Genomic DNA, 21,624 nt, shown 5'->3' with positions numbered 1-21,624 from the left:
CCAGTTGATGACATTTTTCTTTGTTCCCTCCTACCCAGTTGAACCAAGACTCTGAGGCTGATATGCAATGTCACTTACAACATTAATCAGATACTGCATTTAAGGTGAGCTGTCCCTTGCCTCCTCCTTCCCCAGTGCTCGTGTGCTGCATGCAGTGCGTATCTTGCTTCTGCGAGCCTAAGATGGCAGGCAGGATTAGCCGTGCTTTTGCTGTGTGTGCATGCTGTGTATAGAATTCATTACACGTTGCCTAGTATTTCAGATGTGAGTATGTAAATGCTCGGTATGCCATATCATCTGGTAGCGAAGACTTGTTTTTGCCTCATTACAGCCTTAGATATTTCAACATCACCTTTCAGTTCCGATTCATTTGCCTCTGGATGTTTGCTTTTCATCACGTTCAAAATAGGATTTTACCTTTTTTTTTTTTTTAACAAAGCCAAAAAAAAAAAAAAACCCTAAAAACAAAAACAACAACAAAACTCTGCTACCAGATGGTGTCTCTCCTTTCTTCTTGCATTTGCTGTCTTTTAAATAATGTATGTTGTATTGTTAATTAATGTGAATATCAAATTAAACACTTGAAACTTACATATTTATTATGCAGGTAGGAGGCAAGGTGGAATCTATTTTTAACTCTTATGCACTCCATGGTGTGCAAACAACTTGGTTCTCAAATTTGTATTTTCAGTGCTGGTATCAGTGGTTTGATTTTCAGCAAATGTGACAGTGGCCTTTGCAGTGGTCAGCTCCGGGCTTTGAACTCTCAGAGGAGGAAGGGAAAAAAAATTCAACACACCACCTCCTTGGTTGCAGCCTCAGAGAAACCTTGGATGAGAAACTTCTTTTTTTCAATCCTGTTTTCCTGTTGATAAATTCAGTTCTCGTGATCACAGTACATTCAAGCTGTTCTGCGTATGATTTTGTGTGTGTGTGACAATTGCATCTAAAACTTGTGAGCAAGAAGACGGAGAAATCAGTTGGTCTCCATCGCTTTACATAAAAATGGCTGAGTGTCTTGTCATGCTAGCACTGCATTAAGTGATACATACAGGTAGGTCGAAATTTGCATGTTTTATAGATTTTTTTGAGCCATGCAGCAAGAATTTTAGATGGATTAAAATATGACTTTTGGAACAAACATTAAATAAGACAGCTGTAATTTTTTGGAGGGAGGGCATTAAATTGGATAGGCTTTCCTATTCAGATACTATATAAATATATAGCTTTGATAAACTCACAAAATGATTCTGCTATAATAGTGAGATGATTCCTTTTTTAAAAATCATATATATGATAGGTGTGGCGCCATTAGACAACAAAAGAATTTTTTGAAAAGTCTGTTGATTCAGCTCCATTTTAGCTTGAAACTAAAAATAAATGGGTTTCTTGAGATAATTTCAAAGAGCGCAAACAAGCTTAATAAGAAACATTTAAAATATTTAAATTTTAAGAAGCGGTCTTTAAACGTGTTATATGAAAGATTGAAATAAAAACTTACATGCTTCCAAAATCAATTTTAGATAATATAGAAGAATAAATATGCTATTTGTATATCTATTATCCGGAGAGATGAGGAGTTACAATTTTTGAAGGGGGGAGTATTAAATGTAGATGGCCCTGTTAGAAGAAAAAGAGCTTCACTGAATGAAAAAGAGTCCCTAGAATGGTTCATTGCAGATCATACAGCTGTGGTTCTGTAAGTACCAAATTCTGGCACTTTTCAAAATAATTTCATGGGCTCTTTCCTTTGAGCTTAACTTCCGAAATATATTTTAGTTTCAAATTAACACTGGGCCAGAACCTGTTTCCTTGGTAACCGAATCTTGTTTAAAAATGCAATAACAGATATGCAAAAGATTGTCTTAAAAAAAGAAACAAATGGTTAATGAAAATTGTACAGTTCTTTTTCCTCTCATATAGAGTCTGGACTGGTTTAGACGTTTTTAAATGCGGTCTTCAAGCCTTAAAAATTAAGCCATATTTCTACACTTATAGAGAAAGCTTGCACAGGGAGAGCTTTTTTCTTCCTCCTTTGTGCTCAGTACTTTCAAAATTAAGGTTTTCTTTGTAACATGCCCCAGAATGCTGGTCAAGGTTTGTGTACAGAGGTGTAGTTTCATTATCACTGGTTCACCAGCGCCCCTGAAACAAAAGGCATCTCAGAAATTCTGAGAATCAGAAAATGCTTGTGCTCTTGTTTTTCCTGATCCCTCCATTGGTAACCTCAGAGCTCTCGGTAGAGAAGGACCCAAACCCAAGCCCACCCCCCCAATGAGAAGTGCACATGGAGCCTTTGTGGGAACGTCTTTGTAGATGTGCTCGGAGGAAGATACTGGCAAACCTGAAACCTCTATGAGGTTTGCTCCGATGTGAAGAACATTGAGACTCAGAACCATCTGTGTAAATAGCTGCTTTATTCTAGCAGTTGGTCTAATGTTCCAAAGTACCGTGTGTAAAGTCAAACCTCTTATGGGCTAAAGGTTTGTTGCTGCTGTTGTTGTGTTGTTTTGAGGCCAACTTGAATATTTTGCTTGGAGTCTTTCTCTGGCTCAATGATATTAGAACATGATTCATCCCATAGTGATTTCGTTCTTTGGGCTTGCCATGAAATATCCCTCCTGCAACACCTTTTCTTTTCTTCTTTTTTTTTTTTTTTTTTTTTTTGGGCTGTTCGGGGGGCCATTTTCCTTCTTGTTTGTGACTAAAAATGACTAAGTACATTTTGAATGTAACATCAGTCAGAAGATCGTAAACTGAAGGGGAATGTCGGAAACCTGATTCAGTCTTGCCTGTTTATTTCAGTAACAGTAGCATTAACAGTTGCAGGAGGATCAAGCTAATTGTCATTCACTCTTGAGCAAATAATGAGCCAGGCATTTGTGATTAAGACACTATTGCTATTCAGAAAGATTACAACTACAATGTCTTCTGTTTTGATAGGCTGGTACAAATCAATCATTTTGAACCTATTTGAATCTTAATCACAAGATTAGATGGATGCAATGCGATTGTTTTACCACAAAAATGAACGCCCGATAGATTCAACAGTGTATTTCTTCTTTATAAAATGTTGATCCTTTTATTGTTAACTCAAGCATGGTTGCGTCATCTCGTAGATTTTCATACCTAATGATTTTTTTTTTTTGTGGCATTATTCATTTATGGTGCTCTTGGTCTTGCCTAAAAGAATTTTAAACACAATTCAAGGAGGTTGAAAGCCAAATTAGACCGTTGGGAAGTATATTGTACCGTTGTCATTCTAATAAATAGACCACAGAATGGAAGAATAATTATTATTTATTACTTTGTTGTGTTTCGCCTTAATGCTTTGCCTTCATATTTCACAGAAATATTTACAAGGCACAAGGCTTTTCTAAACGTACCCATTTGCAATTATTATTGGATGTCCTAGTCTAGCCAAAAACACTTCCTGATGATCGCAGAGATGGCACCTACCCCTTCTCATTGTTTAAAAGGCTGTGCTTAACCCATTTACACTTTTTGGCTAAGGTGCTTATACTGGGCAGGCCAGAGCAGGTGCGACAGAAAGAATGTGCAAACAACTGCTTTGTTCTCACCAAAACAAAATGAGCAAATCTCTGGTTTCCTACCTGAATGATTTATAGTCTACAATTCTCAACTCTTTTTCTTTGGAGAATAGGAAATGTTTTTCTGAGCCTTAACTCAGTAAGAATACCAATATAGCATCTCTTGCCACTAGAGTTACATTGATCTACTTCATTCATTTCCGTGGATCCCCCATAGAGAGACTGGCAGCCAGACCCTGTTTTAGAGCTGGTTGGTAGGGGAAGAAGGATCAATAAAAAGATCTAGCTCCTCACTGGGTGTTATATGCAAACAATGAATCATGGAACACTACATCAAAAACTAATGATGTAATGTATGGTGATTAACATAACATAATAAAATAAAATTAAAAAAAAAAAAGATCTAGCTCCTTTATCTTTAATACCAAATCCTGCTAAGCCTTTGAGTTCCTGGAACCATGTGGTTCATTCTAACAGCTCCCTTCCAGGGGAAATGCTGTTCTTAACAGCTTTGTTGGTAATTAAATATTTGACACATTTATTGCGCACCTACTATATGCCAGGCATATTCCAAAGGCTGGAAATAGAGTAATGAGCAAGAGAGATCAGGGCCTGCTTCTTAGAGACCTGTCTCTAGTGTAGCGGAGTGGCGGGGATGGGGGAACTCAAAAATAAATGTGTAAACAATTAAGGGAGACAAGTGCAAAGAAGAAAATTAAAATAAAAATTTAAAAGGCAAGAACGATATGTTGGGAGGAGGAAAGCCACTGTAGAATGATTGGCCTTCCTGAGGAGGTAGCATTTAAAAGCGGAGACCTGCATGGTAAGATGGACCCAGCCAGGTGGAGTTCTGAGGGGATCATCATGAGGCAGAGGAGTGCGCGTGCTCAGACTGCAAACACCTTTCTTTGTGTAGCTGCCACTATAACAGAGCCAGGTCTGATGACTTGGCAGGTTAAGCCTTTCCTAGGTCAGTTTCCCCTGCAGTGAGAAGGGTGGGCCAGGCCCATGGCTGGTTTTGGTCAAATTGCCAGGACGCAGTGCCAGTGATGTTACTGCCTTTGACCCAGTCCCACCCTGAAACCACCTAAGAAGGTGCAGTGGTGCTGATGAAATGCTGGCATAGATTTAGCACTAACCCCAGAAATCCACAGAAGAAAGGATTCTCAGAGAGTTCTTTTTCGTAAGAACTCCAGAAAGTAAATTCATGACAACACATTGACATGACCATTTCATTTTTTTTCAAAAGCAAATGGTGGAAGGGTCTGTCCCACCTTGCCAATGAATTGTCTGTGTCCTCTAACACCTAAAACTCTTCAGTTTTACAGATCTCTTTGCCTGACAGTGGCTTTCTAAAGACCTTACTACTTGGAGTGGTATTTCTCTATTTGAGCAAATAATACCAAAGAAATTCTTTTTAAGAACCAGATCGCTTTTATGCTTTTTAGGTTAGTCTGCTGATAAAGCTCTGAGAACAAAGGGATATGATAGGTTTGCTATATAAGTTAGAGACTATAAGACCCTTGGGGCGCCTGGGTGGTGTAGTCGGTTAAATGTCCAACTTAGATTCCACTCAGGTCGTGATCTCAGGGTCCTGAGACGGGCCCCTCAGTGCGTAGTCTGCTTAAGACTCTCTGTCCCTCTACCTTTGCCCCTTTCCCCGTTCACTCACTCACTCACTCTCTCTCAGATAAATAAATAAATCTTTTTTTAAAAAAAGAAAGAAACGATAAGACCCTATGAAGGCTTCAGAATGTGTCAGAAGCATCTTCTAAAACCAATTCATAATTTAGGGGCACCTGGGTGGCTCAGTCGGTTAAGCGTCTGCCTTCGGCTCAGGTCATGATCCCAGGGTCCCGGGATCGAGTCCCACATTGGGCTCCCTGCTCAGTGGGGAGTCTGTTTCTCCCTCTCCCCCATCTTGTGCTCTCTCATAAATAAATAAATAAATAAATAAATAAATAAATAAATAAATAAAATTCGTAATTTAGTGGGTTTTGCTTATCACAAGTTAGAGGTGGCCTGGCTGACTCCTCACACTTTGGTTTTGACTGACTTATGAACCATTCCCCTGCATGAAGCATGTTCTCACCCTTTGTAGCAGTCTTGCCCACCAGTGGAGGAGTGGGCGTCAATAATTCAGTTCACTTCTTTGACCATCGCTTGTTGAGTAGATAGCAGGTAGCACTCCAACCCAGGCGAAATGGAATATGACATGAAACACCCTATGAAACTTCCATCCAGGTTCCTACACAAGGCTAGACATTGTATGGACAGGCACAGTTGTGTGTCCTCTCTGTTCCAGACAGAAATGAATGGCATGCTGTTCTCTTAGGGGCCTTTTATACTGTTCCCTTGGAGGCCAGCCTTCAGTTTGGGGCCATTTCACTTGATGGCAAGGGTGGTTCTTCCTGGGACTCCATGTCTCATCCTCATCACCTTCCCAAGATGTCTTGGCTCCTAATAAGCCACCGTATGTCTGGCTGTCCTACTCCAAGATGGTCTGCCTACATTTGCCAGGTGACTTCACTAACGGCTGACACCCTTTTGCATTCATGAGCAGATGTTAAGTTGAGAAGCCCTTGAATATAAAAATTTGAATTTGTGATGCAGGCAAGATGCTTCTGCCTTTTTACCTTCCCTGGCTGACAGTGGGGGTCTCCCTGCTGGCTGTCCTGCAGAAGGCTTGGTGGGTAGCGGGTATATCAAAGACTAGTTGCCAAAGCTCATGTCTCTGTTAGGTGATCCCAGTGTGGCTCTGCTGTGGCCTCAAAGTCTCGTTGACCAGAAAATTGTTCTTTTGATCTGGTAACTCATTTTGCATCTTTTCCCTTAATTCTTTCCTTGCTTCTGCAGCTATCCCTGCTCAGGGTTCAAGACTAGCACTTGGGTCTACACTCACTACATTTGGCCTGCAGAGGGAGTTTGTTTTCCGGTTCTGTTTTGTTTTTAAAAAGCCAGTGTAAATATTATTTCTGTGTTCGTGAAAAGCTGTGAGAGCTTTCGTGATTTTCTTTATATAATACAATAAACCTCTTCCTTCCCCTGTGGTCATTGCTGCCAAATGGACATTTTGAAATTCCTTTTTCATTTTGCCTGCTAAAATCTTCTACCCTGTCTGAGGCCTTGCTCTAATTAAGGCCCAACAGTCCTGCACATCTTCCCCAGCGCTGAGCGTGACGCGGAGTGCCTGCCCTGAGGGCCTTACAAGCCAGTGAGCCGAGAAAACAAAAGCCACCAGCTGAGAATGTGGTTAAATCCCAGGAGGGCAGTGCCCTTGTAATTCTCCCCCCTCCCTCGTTTCTTGAGCTGTGGAAGGGAAGAGGGGAACCTTTAGTAGGGAAAGAGAGGGGCTACATCACTGAAGGATTTTCTAGAAACTGCAGGCTATTGAGGAAATGATGTGGAAGAGAAAGGGTGGTCATCTAGGAGGCGAAATGGGGAGACGGAGGTGACTGCAGACGGAGAGGGCTGTGGAGGTGGGGGGCGGGGGGGGGCACAGAAAATAAGAGGAAACAAAGGGAGCAGTCAGGAGGCCGCTGGTGAACAAAAGGAGATGCTGCTGTGCATATCCTGAAGGGAAGGGGGTACAGGGTACAAGGGAGAAAGGGTGGGGAGGGGGTGCAACTAGGAAAAGAAGTCTTGGGAAAGCCCCTAAAATGCAGACCGCAGGCCTGCTGCATAGGGACTGGTGCCATGATGTTCTGTCTGGCTTCGGTGGTGATGTTGGTCTTGCTGCTTAATTGTCCCATGTTGGCTGTTACAAAGAGCCTACAGATTGACATCTTTGAGGGTAATTTATCCCAGAATCTTATGAAGTCCCCATCCCAAGGCTCCTATTCTATATCTGAGGATGCCAGAGAGCCCCTCATCCCCCCACCCATCGCTCTGCTAGATCTGCATTAAACTTTCAATTAAATGAGCAGACTTTTTACATGTGCTGTGGTCTTCTACACAGCAAAGACTAGAAATAAGCCCAAAAATACCTGATTTAAGCTGCAGATTTAAGGAATTCTCTCCCAAAGTCATGTTGTCCACAGCAGGCATGCTACTCTGCTTTTGGAGCTCCCGAGGCCTCTTCCTTGCTCTTCACCAGCCTATCCAGACTCCGCTCAGAGTGCCAAAGGTTATTCTCATTGAATTCCTTGATTGGGCACCTGGGGGACTCAGTCGGTTAAGTGTCTGCCTTCGACTCAGGTCATGATCCCAGGGTCCTGGGATCGAGTCCTGCATCGGGCTCCCTGCTCAGTGGGGAGTCTGCTTCTCCCTCTGCCTCTGCCTGCCGCTCCCCCTGCTTGTGTTCTCTCTCTCTCACAAATAAATAAATAAAATCTTTAAAAAAAAAAAAGAATTCCTTGATCTTCAGGAGGACCACGCCAGCCCTTAGTGTTGTCATCACCCCTGTACTGCTTGTTGAGCTCTCACAGAAATGTGAATCACAGACTTCATTTGCCATGTGGACCTTAGACATACTTTATTTTGTCATTAAGGGAACTGTGGCACAAAGAAGTTATAACTTCTCCAGGTCACTAGGAGCATTAAGAGGCCATCCTAGTCCAGTGCAGTTTCTACAATAAGCTGCTTTTAGGTCACAGGGGACGCCCGGTCCTCCACCAGGAGTTTGCATACTTTTTCTGTAAAGAGTCAGATAGTAAATATTTTAGGTTTTGTGGATTGAGGCACAATTGGGGATACTATATAGATATTTATATAATAACTGAGAAAACAAATTTCCATAAGCTTTTTATTGACAAAATTTAAAATTTAATATGTAATATTCAGTATAACAATAATGTATGCACTGCACTATCATAGATACAGAAATGAATGATGGTGGCTATGTCCTAATACAAACTTATTTGTGGACACTGAAAGTTGAGTTTCATGTAATTTTCACATCATGAAATATTACTCTCCTTTCAATTTTTTTTTTTTTTTCTGATCATTTAAAATTGTAAGAACCATTCTCAGCTTGCAGGCTATACAAAAATAGGTGGTGGGCCAAATTTGATCCACAGGCCATAGTCTGTGGACCCATTTTCTAGGCCAAAATCAGTAAACCGGGGCCCATTGGTCAGTCCAGACCACATATGTGTTTTATTTGTTAACGATAATTTTAATTGAATCTGTTGCAGTGTTTTTTCTTCTAATTTTCTAAGTGCTTCTAATTATTCTAATTCTTTTCATTATACTTATAACTCTAATTATAAAAGTAAGATATAGCTACTGTGAAATAATTTGGAATGTTACTATTTGGGCATGTATTCTTTCAATCTTTTATCTATCATGGTGATTTTTTAAATACTTGAGATAATGTATTTTTTTTTTAAAGATTGTATTTATTTACTTGACAGAGAGAGAGAGAGAGAAAGAGTGAACACAAGCAGGGGGGAGGGGCAGAGAGAGAAGGAGAAGCAGGTTCCCCACTGAGCATGGAGCCCAATGTGGGGCTGGATCCCAGGACCCTGGGATCATGAGCTGAGCTGAAGGCAAGACGCTTAACGACTGAGCCACCCAGGCGCCCCTTGAGATATTTTGTAGACAATTTTGTATCGTCCTCTTATTCACTTAATAGCATATCATTTTAAAGCCTTTCATTACATAATCTTTTAAAACTTTATTATGAAAATCTTGAACCTGTACAAAATATGGAAAGGCTAGTTTAATGAACCCCCATGTAGCCATCACCCAACTTCTCTAATTCTCAATGGCCGGCCAACCTTGTTTATGTAAATCCTCTCCTGTATTATTTTGAAGTAAATCCCAGATATCATATCATTTTATCTCTAAGTATTTTAGTGTGATTCTCTAAAAGACAAGGATATGAAGAGAAAGCCATTTTACTTAGCAAATAAATGCTGAAGTATTTAGGGGTAAAAGAGAATGATGTCTGCAACTTGCAAATAGTTCAGGAAAAAATAAGTAGGTAGGTAGGTAGGTAGATATGAGTAGAATATATGTAGGCGTTTTTTGGTACTATTCTTGAAATTCTTCTATAAGTTTGAAATATTTCTAAAGAAAACGTTTTTAAAATGTGAGTTACTAAAAAAATACATTTAAAAAATGTGATTTTCGGGCACCTGGGTGGCTCAGTCGTTAAGCGTCTGCCTTCAGCTCAGGTCATGACCCCAGGGTCCTGGGATGGAGCCCTGCGTGGGGCTCCCTGCTCAGCGGGAAGCCTGCTTCTCCCTCTCCCACTCCCCCTGCTTGTGTTTCCTCTCTCGCTGTGTCTCTCTCTGTCAAATAAATAAATAAAATCTTTAAAAAATGTGATTTTCTAAGAAGAATAACCACAGTATCATTATCATTACCAACAAATAATAATTCTTTAATAACATCAAATATCATAGTCAGCATTTCTCCTAATTTGGCCTAATCTGTCCAATTATGTCATTTAAATAAAAACCAATTTACTTGTTCAAAGCACGATTCCGAATAAGGTCCTTACAGTACAATTGATATTCCCTTAAATGTCATTTAATTTATTGGCTTCCTTCCCTCTTTCTTTCATCCTTGCTGTTGCTATAAAAAATTTGTTGAAGAAACTGTTTGACCTGTAGAGTTTCCTACAATCTGAAGTCTGATTGATTATACTCCTTGGTGCTGTTTTACATGTTCTTCTGTCTCAGAAATTTCCTGTAAATCAGTAGTTACAGCTAGAGACTTGATCAGATTCAGATGCCTTTGTTTGTTTCGTTTGTGTAAGTAGTCAACATTTCATAGACTTTACATAAAAATGCCGATTTTGGCTTCATTTGAAAATTCTGTAGATCTGCCCCCCACCCCCCACCCTAACCCGGCACGGGTTGCTCTGGGGCTGGGTAGTGACCACGCCTGTTCCTCACTTATGTGGGACACGAATTATCCTGCAGACCCCAGTTCACACTACTTCCTGCCTGGCTCGCAGGAGCCTTAGAGCCCCTGTTGGAAACCCTGCCTCTTCAGGGGCTTTGGTAGACCTCTCAATGCACCGTCACAAGAGGACTTTTCAGGAATGTGGTGGAGAGTAGAGACGACTACAATTCAGACAGACTTTCTTAAATGCTAGAAGGGAAAGAGATAAGCAGCCACATAAAGGGAGGCCAAGGGATACAAATTTGGTGAGTCCCTAGGATGAGGGATAGAGAGAAGTAAAGCAACAAATTAACAAGAGTGCTGCAAACATGGGAGACCGAACAAGATCTGGATTCCTAACCCATGGTGGGAAACTAAGGAAGGAAATGGGTTTTAAAAAGAGACAGACTTTAGTCTTTTTATACATTATGATAATATTGAAACCTTAAAAAGGGGGGGCTGACAGGAAATGTTACATTGACCAACAGTCCTAAATCAGAAAGTGCAAGCATGTAGCTGTAGCCTAGCAGAAATCAAGTGGGGATTAAAGGAAATGAGGGTAGAAAACGAGGAAAACCTCTTGGGAAAGGCCACTAGGAAAGGACCAGGAGCCACACTGTGGAGATGTGGAAGAACTGGAAGATATTTCAGAAGAAAGGATCTCGAAAGTTGTAGCATTTTTTTTTTCCGATTTGCAAATGTATTGAACTGAAAAGTATAAAAATATAGAAAAACAATGTTTTGGAAAGAATAAATCTTTACATAAAAGCATAAAATTATGACATATTGGGATGTTCCTGGAAATTTCCAGATAGTTTCCCATACTCAGAAGCATGATTAAGAGAGAATCTGAGACTGGTTATGAGGAAGGGTGGAAAATTTTGAAGGACAGGCTGATTATGTAAGTTTTCATCTGTGGTGTTTAAAACTGTTGCCATGATATTTCAGTTATTAATAACAATTTGGGGAAATCTACACGCTTCTGGAGAAACATTTGGCTCTAATGGGAAAGAAATGCCACTGTTTGTGAATTCTCAAGTGGATGTAAGGAGCCATTCACTTGCTAAGCCTCTTACGGAAGCCAGAGCCGATTTCACCCTTAACAAGCTGTTGACAGCGTCTGATCAAGGTACCACCTGGAACATGTTAGCAGCACAGAAAGTGGACTGTGGAGACAGACCCGTGTTTAAATCCCTTTATGTCACTCACCATGTGACCCTGGCAGCTTACGCATGGAAAATTTCTAGGGTATAAAGGTTGCTTTACGTTCATAGCTATGATTCTTACTGCTTGGATGGTAGGACCTTAGAGCTCTGAATAATTGCCTTCCACTAGCAGCCACAACAGTTTACACTTATAGAACGCTTACCATGGGCCAGGCACTTTTGTAGATACTTCGCGTGTATTATCCCATTAAGTTATTAAGAAGCCCTACAAGGTAAGTGTAATATTAAAATAAGCCTCATTTTATGGATGAGGAAGCTGAGGCTCAGGGAGGTTAAGTAACTTGCCTAAAATTACACAGCAAGTGACTCTGTAAGTGACAAAGCTGGGCTTTAAACCCAGCCAGGCAGAATCCAAACGCCAAACTCCCTTGCTTGACCACTTCCCGCCTTCCAATCTTAGGGAAGCACAGAGAGTCATGCCTCATACTGGCACTTTCCAACCCGTGGTTCCTAATTTGTGTGCCTCAGTTTTCTTGGAGGTCTCCAAATGGTTTTCACAGTTTCCAAAAGCCTCAATGAAAACTCATAAACTTGCAATCAGACCACAAGTTTCTTTAGGTTGGAATCTACGATTGACAATGAATTGGCTCAGGTTTTGTAGAAGCTCTGATTGGCGGTTATTTACACAAAAACATTGCAGGGTTGTTTTTTAAGTGGGAAGATGAATCATTAGTTAATAAACACAGTTTAGTGGAATAGAGCTTTCTAAACATGTGGCCTACTGAGAAAGACTAGAGGGTGCTTGGCTTCGAGAAGGTTGGGAACTGCTAGTGTACGTGTGTGTGCATGCTGCCCAAACTGCCAGCCTTTAAAACCCTGCCTTTATTTTTAAATTACATAATTCTTTAATTTGACTTTAAGTCAATATATTTTTCCTTGATTATTTAAAATGTTTTTGCTAGCTGTGTATTTAATATTGTAACCTACTTTAGTTTCAAGATGATAGGGTTCTTAAAATATGGTCGGGAACGGAGATGCAGAATTGGAAACATTGTATTCCAAACTAAAAGCAGGATAACAGGCTTTTTATCCTTTTAAATTGTAACCTGGGAGTAAATCTTTGCTCAAGAAAATTTTACATCAGACTCATACTACCAAAATGCAGGGAACATGGGTGGTTTTGTTTAAAAAAAAAAACAAACGAAAAAAACAAGCAAACAAAACCTGCACGTTAGTGCAGGAGGCTGATAGCTCCACAAGGCAAGCTTGTGGAGTAAGTGAATACTTTTTCAATGAGCAGTCCCTGAATCTTGGAAGAAAGATCCTAGCGGGCAGTCAGCGCCCTTTATTTGAGGAAGAGGACTGGGTCTTTTGCGTGAAATGCTTTTTTATACCACGTTGGGAAAATCGATCTAGGCCTCCCCTGACAGCCATGGGAAAGCACAGGTGACACACTATTCCTGAGAATTTGATTACATTAAAACTGCACTTGACTGTCTCCGAATCCTGCCCCTCTGAAATGTGCAGGGCTTGGATGCCCTCTTGAGATCTGGATCTGGAACCCAGGGGCCCTTCTGCCGCCCCAGGCCTTGTTCTGATGGTGACAGTGGCCGCTGGCCCCCCAAACTGGGTTGTCCTTGGGCCAGGTTCCTAGCCGTGTTCTCCCTCGGGAAGGAGGCGCAGGCCACTGCCCCTCTGGTGGAGTCTGGGGCCCCCGCGGGGCCGTCGTAGGTCCCTACCCCAGCCCCCACCCCGCCGTCGCACCAGGTACGGTCTGGGCCTCGCGCGGCCGTCGTGCGTCCCCCGCCCCCGGTCCCGCCGCCGCCCTCCCGAGGCCTCGTCCTTCGCGCGGCGGTTCCCCGGGCGCCCGGGCCCGCGGGCTGAGGGTCGGGCCGACCTCTTCCCAGACCCGCCGCGTCCTCTACCCCGCGCCGGGGGCGGGCCGGGCCGGCAGAGCCGAGCCGCCGGCGTCCATTTTCTGGGCGGTGCTGTGTGGCGCAGCGGCCGGACTCGCGGGTCCGGAAGAGCCATGGACCCCCGGGGGAACGCGCTGGCGCTGGAGCAGTCGAGCCCTGTAAGTGCCATTCGCAGGGTCTGTGTGCGGGGCTGGGTGGGCGAGGTGCGGCCTGCGGGCGCGGGGCCCCGGGCACGACCAGCCTGACCCCTCCTCTTCCCAGGAAGGAGCCCCGAAACCTGGCTGGCAAAGGCTGGCGCAGGGCTGTGAGCTCCGCGAACGCTGGAAAGCCGAGCTGCTGCAGGGACCCAGCGGCCGCAGGTGCCAGGAGCCGGGGGCCTGCGCCTCAGGGGGGAGAAGGGGGCCAACTGCTGACCCGGGCAGGTGGCGCCGCATCTCGTGGCCCAACTGCGCGACTGTGCAAGAGGGCGGGGGGCGGGGGGAGAAATGCGCACCCAAGGGCTGGGGACCTTAGGGCTCAGGTCCAGCAGGCTCAGGAACTGCGCTGACAGTCACAACTCCCCTGGCTCCGGCCTGCGACTGGGACCCCAGTCCCGACCCAGTGGGAACCTGATGATTTTCTTGGTTCAACACCAAGCCCCTGGAATTGAATGGGACGTGCAAAGGCAGGGCCCTGCCCCCAGGGGTTTGTAATCTCAGCCTCTTACTTCTGCAAGTAGTTAGGTCTGTTCTGTTGGTACAACACAACCGCCCGCTGTAAGCTGCTGCTTTGCAGGGTGTATAATAAATCACCCGAGATTTTAGTGTGTCCGCGATTCCACTTATTAAGTCCTGCTCTGCTGTAGGTAAGTGACTAATTCCATTCTGGACTGTGGCCCTAATTGAATATTCCTTTTAAGGATCCATTATAGATGATATATGTTATGGTGCCTTATACATATTTTAAAGGTTAAAAGACTTTTCTCCCAATTACGAAGCTCAGCTGCTCCCGTTAGGTTCGCATGGCTAAAAAGCATAGGAGAATTTAGTCCGTGGTTTCAGAGAAACTTCTGGTGAGGTACTGTATGTAAGTGTAGTGTTTTTCCAACAAGAGTAGGGACCCATTAGAAGATTGTGGAATCAGTTTAGTGGATTACTACGGGAATTTTTAAAAAAGATATAAAATACGTAATCCAATATAGAAAAGAAGAGAATAGAAAATATCAGAGTGCATTGTTGTTGTTTTGAGACTTTGGGGTTTATATAATGTAATTATATGTTGTTTTGAGACTTTGGGGTTTATATAATGTGATTTTTTTAAAACGGTAGGTCATTGCCACAAAGTTTTTAAAACACTTGTTTACAGGTTAATAACCCAAGCTTTGGAGTCAACTGAACCTGGGTTTAAGTCTCAGATCTTACATAAACTACCTGTGTGACCTTGAATAGATTCCGTGACCTTTCAGAGCCTCTTTTTCTGTAGCTATAAAGTGGGGAATGTCTCCTACATCGGAGGGAGGGGTATTATGAAGATTATATGAGGTCACATATGTCAGTATTTTGCTCAGTGCTTGACTTAGAGTAGGTGTTCAAGACACATGGTAATTGTAATTACTATTGTTGCTGAAACATCAAATCCTGGCAGCCAGTCATGGGACACTGTGCTATTTCTTCCCTTCTTTCTTTCTTTTTTAGGTCTTGATGTGGAGGAGATGGAGGACTCAGAACCAAGAATTTCCGAGTGATTCCTTCCAAAGCACAAGAAACTAACTGTTAGTGCTGGTGTGTTCTAACTGAGGTAACTGAATTTGTGTTTCTCTTAGTCTGTATGAAATAAAAAAGGGTTTTTCTGAGGGACTGAAGGACTCCCAAGGGTCATATGATTTGTGCCAGCGATCCACCAGATTGGGGGATTACAGAGTGACAATGACATTTAAGTAAACTGTTATTAAGGAGACAGGAGGCCCCTGTGATGAAGGGGGGACTAAGTGAAACAGGGCTTCAGGACAACTGGCCTCTCATTCCAGTTCTGCCAGTGACTGTCGTGGGACCTTCTTTAAATCTCTTCATAGATCTCTAGCTTGTCCAGACTGGAAGGGACCACAGACATCATTGAGGCCCAGAGAGTTTAAATGGCTCTTCGGGGTAACCCAGTGGGCTGGGGCCAAGGCAGGATGACACTCGGATCTCCATTGCTCAGTCATATAGCCAGCTCAGGGGCTGCCGGAGGGAGAACACCATGCTAGGCCCTGAGAGTATACATGTGAAGAGCTCACCCCCAGGATGCTTGCAGTTTATGTAGACAAGAACTGACAGCCCAGCAAAATGCTGGGGGTTTTTTTGTTTTTGTTTTTTTTTAACTCCTCACAATACCCCCACAAGGTAAAGAAGAACAGATGTGAAGGAATAAAGTGTGAAAATGCAGGTCATGGAGGGCTTTATATCTCATACTATATGTGTGGTGCACATTCCGTATGCAAAGCACAATGCTAGGACCACAAAGTTCAAGGCAAAGTGCTGGCCCTTGAGGAGTCTGCAGCCTAAACTCCGAAGAGGCAGTCAGTTGGGCAGTGCCTGACGTTCACCCCTCCTTCACCTGCCTCTCCAGCAGTCAGCGTGGGATCTGTTAACAGGAAGAGACCTGAGTAGCTGACATGTCACAGTTCTTGCCTTTTGATGCAGTTTTTTCATTTTTTTCAAATTTAACCTATACTTCCATCTGATTACTAAAACTGATACTTTCAACTTATAAACAATAGTAAGGTCTTCTCTGAATTAATTCATTGATTTCTTCACTCAACAAATGTATATTAAACTCCTACAAGGCACTTGGGTATTCAAGACCAAGCATACCGTATTTTTACAATCATGGTATTAATCATGTTCGATCTCTTAGCAAGGAATTATTTGTCCAACTGTTAGAGATTTGCTGTTGTTAACATACTAGAATATCAGCTCCAAGGAAGTTCGAGATTGACCCATAAAGGATATATAGATCTTTAAAAATCTTGAAATCTTAAGAAAGGAATTTCTTCTCGGGGCGCCTGGGTGGCTCAGTCGGTTAAGCATCCAACTCTTAATTTTCACTTAGGTCCTGATCTCAGGGTTGTGAGATCAAGCCCCCCATTGGGCTCCATACTGGGTGTGGAGCCTGCTTGATTCTCTCTCTCCCTCAGCCCTCCTTCCCCCCAAAAAAGAAAGGAATTTCTTCTCTTTTAAATTTTGATTTTGCCATTACTGTCACCTGCTTATAGAGGTCTTTTGTCTGTACACTTAATCAATAGACACAGAGGAAAGCAGTTTGGCAAGGGGGCTTTCTTTAACTTGAAATGCTCTCCTCTTCTAGCTTTGTAGGCTACCCAGGACTAGAAGTGTTCAAAGGTAAAGCAATTTAAGAGATACTTTAATTTACAGAGTACAAAGTTAGAGAGCTCCAATAATTGCATTAAGCAACAGAAATCAGTTTGTAAGTCTTGAATGCTGCTTGTAATAAACTTAACTCCAAATAGAACAAATGAGATGTTGAATGTGAATGTGCTTTGTAAACTTCTAGGAGTTCTATAAATGTTATACAACAAATATTTATTGAGTGCCTACATGAGTACGTCACTGTGCTAGAGAAAACAGAGGATTCAGTAGCAAAAAGATCTGGGTCCTTCCCTCTCAGACCCTGTTATGTAGATAAGGAAATAGCATATGCAGAACACCGTGTGGTAAATGCCTAAAAAGATAGTTTGGTAATTTGAAAAGGAAGAGGTCTCTTTTACCTCTAGGAGTCAAGGGACTCTTTCTTGAGAAAAGGCATTTAAGCAAGTCCTTGAAGGATGTAGAGTTTCCATAAAAGAGATGCGGAGAAGGGGCACTTGGGTGGCTCAATCAGTTAAGCATCCAACTCTTGATTTTGGCTCAGGTCATGATCTCAGGGTCATGAGATCAAGCCCCATATAGGGCTCTGTGCTCAGCAGGGAGTGTGCTTGAGATTCTCTCTCTCCCTCTCCCTCTGCCCCCTGCCTTTAAAGTAAATAAATAGGGGCTCCTGGGTGGCTCAGTTGATTAAGCATCTGCCTTCTGCTCAGGTCATGATCTCAGGGTCCTGGGATCGAGCCCTGCATCTGGCTCCCTGGTGAGCAGGGAGTCTGCTTCTCCCTCTTCCTCTGCCCCTCCTCTCCAACCCCCCATCCCTGCTCATGCACGCACTCGCGCTCTGTCTCAAATAAATAAAATATCTTTTAAAAAGATAAATCTTTTAAAAGAGAGAGATGAGGAGAAGGCATTTGAGATGGGAAGAATAGCAGGAGAACAAGAGAGCATGGACCATATTCAGGGAAAGGTAGTGAGTCCAACTGAGTTAGAACTGGCCTATACAGGCATCAAGTGGGAAATAAAAGTGAGAACGTTCAGTGGCAAACAATAATGGTCTTGTATGTCCAGCTGGGAAATATGAATGTATTAAACCAATAGGAGTCTATTGAGTATATTTGAACAGGGGAGTGTCACAGCTATGCATCAGGGGCAAGCTGTTGTGAGTAGCTCATGGGGAGAGCGATAGGGAGGAAAGGCAGGGCAGAAACCAGAGACAGGGAGACCAGTTAGAAGGCTCCCACAGTCCATCAGGGAAAGGGGGGAGTGTGGGAGGGGAAGACGTGAAATGGGAAAGGAACAGATGCAAAGGAAAGAACACCATCTGACATCTCAGTGAAGAAGGAGTAACTAAAGCTGCCACTGAGGTTTCACCCAGAGTGCTGCCCGTGAGGGAAACTTCAAAGGTGGGTAAGGAGCTGCATTTAAGAGGTGCTGAGTTGGAGGTGGTGACAGCCCCCTGGGGGCTTTGTGCTGCAGAGGAAAGCTAGAGCTAGCTTGGGAGTCATTAGATATAAGAAAAAGTCAAGAGGTGGGAGAAAAGATTTTCTAGAGAGAGAATATAGGGAGGCAAAGGGTGAGGATGGAGCCTTATGAGAAAAGAATGAAGGACCTAGGGAGGACCCAGAGAGAAGTCTGGCAAGGGAGAAAGGAAGAACTGCAAGAGAACAGGACTCCAGCAGCCAGCCAGCAGAAGGGATTTCCCAGTGGAGGGAGCCGGAAGTGCCAGACGATGGCGGGGGGTCGGGGGGGTGGGTGCTGAGCTCAGGATGCCATTGGATCAACAAGGGCTAGATCATGTTTGTTGGCACTTTTATTTTTGAGGTAATATGACTTGCAGAATGAATATTAAATGGGTTCATTTCCAAGAATTTGTAGTTTGCACAAATCAAGAATCACTGTTAAATTTGATCCTAGCTAGCCCCTCAAAACACTTCTTTTTTTTTTTTTTAAGATTTTATTTATTTATTTGACAGCGAACACAAGCAGGGAGAGTGGGAGAGGGAGAAGCAGACTCCCTGCAGAGCAGGAAGCCCAATGCGGGGCTCAATCCCAGGACCCTGGGATCATGACCTGAGCCGAAGGCAGACACTTAATGACTGAGCCACCCAGACGCCCCCCAAAACACTTCTGATTACTAAAAATACAGCTCTTAAATGCGGTTTCGATAGTAGTCATTTGTACACTTTATTCTGTTGTGAGCAGACAGACCAGAGAATATCTGTTGATAGGATAAGTTCTTTAAGAACTACATTTCTGTTGATGCAAGAGGTTTGCTAAAAGTAATTTAATTCCTTTGCCTTTTACTAAATGGCTAATGTATGATGTATGTATGTGTGAGAGAGAAAGAGAAAGAGTGTGTGTATATGTGTGTGTGTGTTTTCATGGGCATATGAGCTTAATACAATGGAATGAGAAGACTGGGGTCAGATAAATCTAGTTTCACAACCTCACCGGGCCATTTTCCAGGCTTGTGACTTCAGAAACGTTACTCTCTCTGTAAGTGTAACTTTTTCCATCTATAACTCAAATAAGATTATTTTGAAGATTGAGAAATGTGTAATTTGGTCAGGATCTGTACCATAGTAGGAAGTTAATAAATGTTGATTCCCTTCCCCTTACAACCTTGTATAGGTATGTAAATTTCTGTGTAATATGCCTTATCTTTATGACTTATTTTAATGTGTTGATTTTATCATGGAAAGAGCATTCCTCCCGCTGTAGCTAATCTATCCCGTGATAATTCAACTGATTGGCAACTAATACGGATAAGAATCCACCTGGGGAATATATTAAAACATGGGTTCCCAGGCCCACAATCCAGAGATTCTGAGGATGTGGATTTGGGGGAGGGCCTGGGAATCTTCATTTTAAACAGGCAGTGCAAGATGAGGATTAACAAGTGCCAGTTTCTGGGAAGCAGAGGATGGGGAAGACCTGAGCCTCGATATGCTGATTGCAAATCCAGTTTCTTCTTTTTTTTTTTTTTAAAGATTTTATTTATTTGTGAGAGAGCGAGCGAGAAAGCACACACAAGTGGGGGAGCTGTAGGCAGAGGGAGAAGCAGGCTCCCCGCTGAGCAAGGAGCCGGATGCGGGACTCGATCCCAGAACCCTGGGATCACGACCTGAGCTGAAGGCAGACACTTAACCAATGAAGCCACCCAGGTGTCCCTGCAAATCCAGTTTCTATCAGACATAGGTCTATGCCCCAGTGTTTTATATTTGTATCATTAACGTTTGTGGATTATATCTGTAATAAGATAAAAACAGCCCAGCCCCAGATAGTCAAGGCATGCCAGGATTCTCACCCCTCACTGTCTCCGGCTGCAGCACATCCACAGCAGTACTGGGTGACGTGCAGCCCCCAAATCAGCTTCTCTTCCTGTAGGATAAATGGTGACACCCTGTACCTGTGCCGAGTTTGCAAAAGCAATGTAACTTTAATTGTTGTGACAAATAATATATTTAATGGTGGCAGCATTGCCCAGTGATGCCATTAAAGTATATTTTGACACATTTTTCTATATGACTCAGTGTCCTCTGGTTGGTAAACATCTCTGCTACGTGATTACATTTCTGTGCCTGTCTGCATCTTGGAGTCGTAGAATTTTTAGGCCAGTTCACATTGCTCATCTGTCCCAACCTCATATTATAGATGAGAAAATAATTGATCCTATTTTTCCTCCTAGTGCTAGCTCTCTTCCTTGCTTATTCACAAGAAAGGATTGAGACATATGTATATTCTTGATATTTAAGCTATGTAAGGAAAATATAAAACATATTTGACTTGTTCTTACTGAATTGTGCTTTATACTCCCTGCACATAATTTAAAAATCAGATAACAGGAATAAATTTTTTAAAATTAGACCGAGTCCTTTTATAATGTTGTTGGCATTCTGTTGATGGTTTGCTTCTTTTGGAGGATGCCAGTAGCCTGGAGCCTTCCTAGAAATACGAATTTCTGTCTGTTCCCATAGAGCCCAAGGGGAGAAGACGGAGCAATTTTCATGAAGTGAGTTCTATACCTTATGTGCATTATTTCAGCCATCTTATGAGAATGTCAGAATAACCTGGTGTGGTGGAAATTGAGGCGAAGAGGCTCAGTAATGCAGCTGATGAGATTTTCACACCCTGGGGTCTGACTCCAAAGTCCAGCCTCTTCTCTCCATACCCCATGTTGTTTGCCCAGCTACAGAGAGAGAATATGAAATAGATCACTGTTCCTGATTTTAGCTTAGAGACTCAGAGACCCTTGTCCCTGATATTACTGTAACCTCAGAATTTTTGACAAGAAGCAGGTGAAGCTAACTTGAAATTATTCAACAAATATTAGCTATGTGCCAGGTACCAGATCAGGACCCTCAACTTGTGGGGCCTCCTCATCTCCCCCAGCTGTCCTTATCTATTGTCCATGTGCTACTTCAGGCTTTCCTTTTAAAGTGAAGACACCAGTGGATTTCTACACTGATGAGACCCATGGATTTGTGTCTTGTTATGGCTCTTACTGTCCCTATGCAGGGCTCAGTGTTCCCAGAATCACTGTGCCAGTTGAAAGTTTAGAATAGTTCCTTGGGGGATTGCCCAGAGGTGCTCAGCAAGTGTTTGTTGATGACCCTCTAAGGCCCTCAGGAAGGCTACGGTGGGGGAGAGGGAAAGAGCCCAGAGCCCTGCAGAGGGAGGTTGGGGGAGATAAAACACACCATGGTGTGAGAGACCAGACCAGCCAGGAGGCCTGGGACTTGTCCCAGTGACCCACTGTGCGACCTTGGGAAGGAGAGTCCTGTAACTTTGCTGGCTTGGTTTCCTCATCTGTAAC

General features: G+C 43.0%; 1 protein-coding gene across 10 annotated transcripts in view; it reads left to right on the top strand.

Annotated features, from left to right (window-relative positions):
• ZBTB38 (zinc finger and BTB domain containing 38) overlaps positions 1-21,624 on the top strand; it is a 79,760-nt gene that overhangs the window by 17,952 nt on the left and 40,184 nt on the right. For 4 of the 10 annotated variants that reach the window (XR_004300087.1, XM_032408569.1, XM_032408571.1 and 1 more), the window contains 2 exons: positions 39-104; positions 15,141-15,243. The gene's annotated coding sequence lies outside the window, so the exon portion shown is untranslated. The other 6 variants (XM_032408570.1, XM_032408573.1, XM_032408572.1 and 3 more) reach the window with 5 other exon arrangements.

The sequence above is a fragment of the Phoca vitulina genome, unplaced genomic scaffold (assembly GCF_004348235.1).
Source record: "Phoca vitulina isolate PV1807 unplaced genomic scaffold, GSC_HSeal_1.0 scaffold10, whole genome shotgun sequence".
Classification (NCBI taxonomy): domain Eukaryota; kingdom Metazoa; phylum Chordata; class Mammalia; order Carnivora; family Phocidae; genus Phoca; species Phoca vitulina.
Note: the sequence above shows the minus strand (reverse complement) of the source record. Positions and strands in the feature narration are given on the sequence as shown.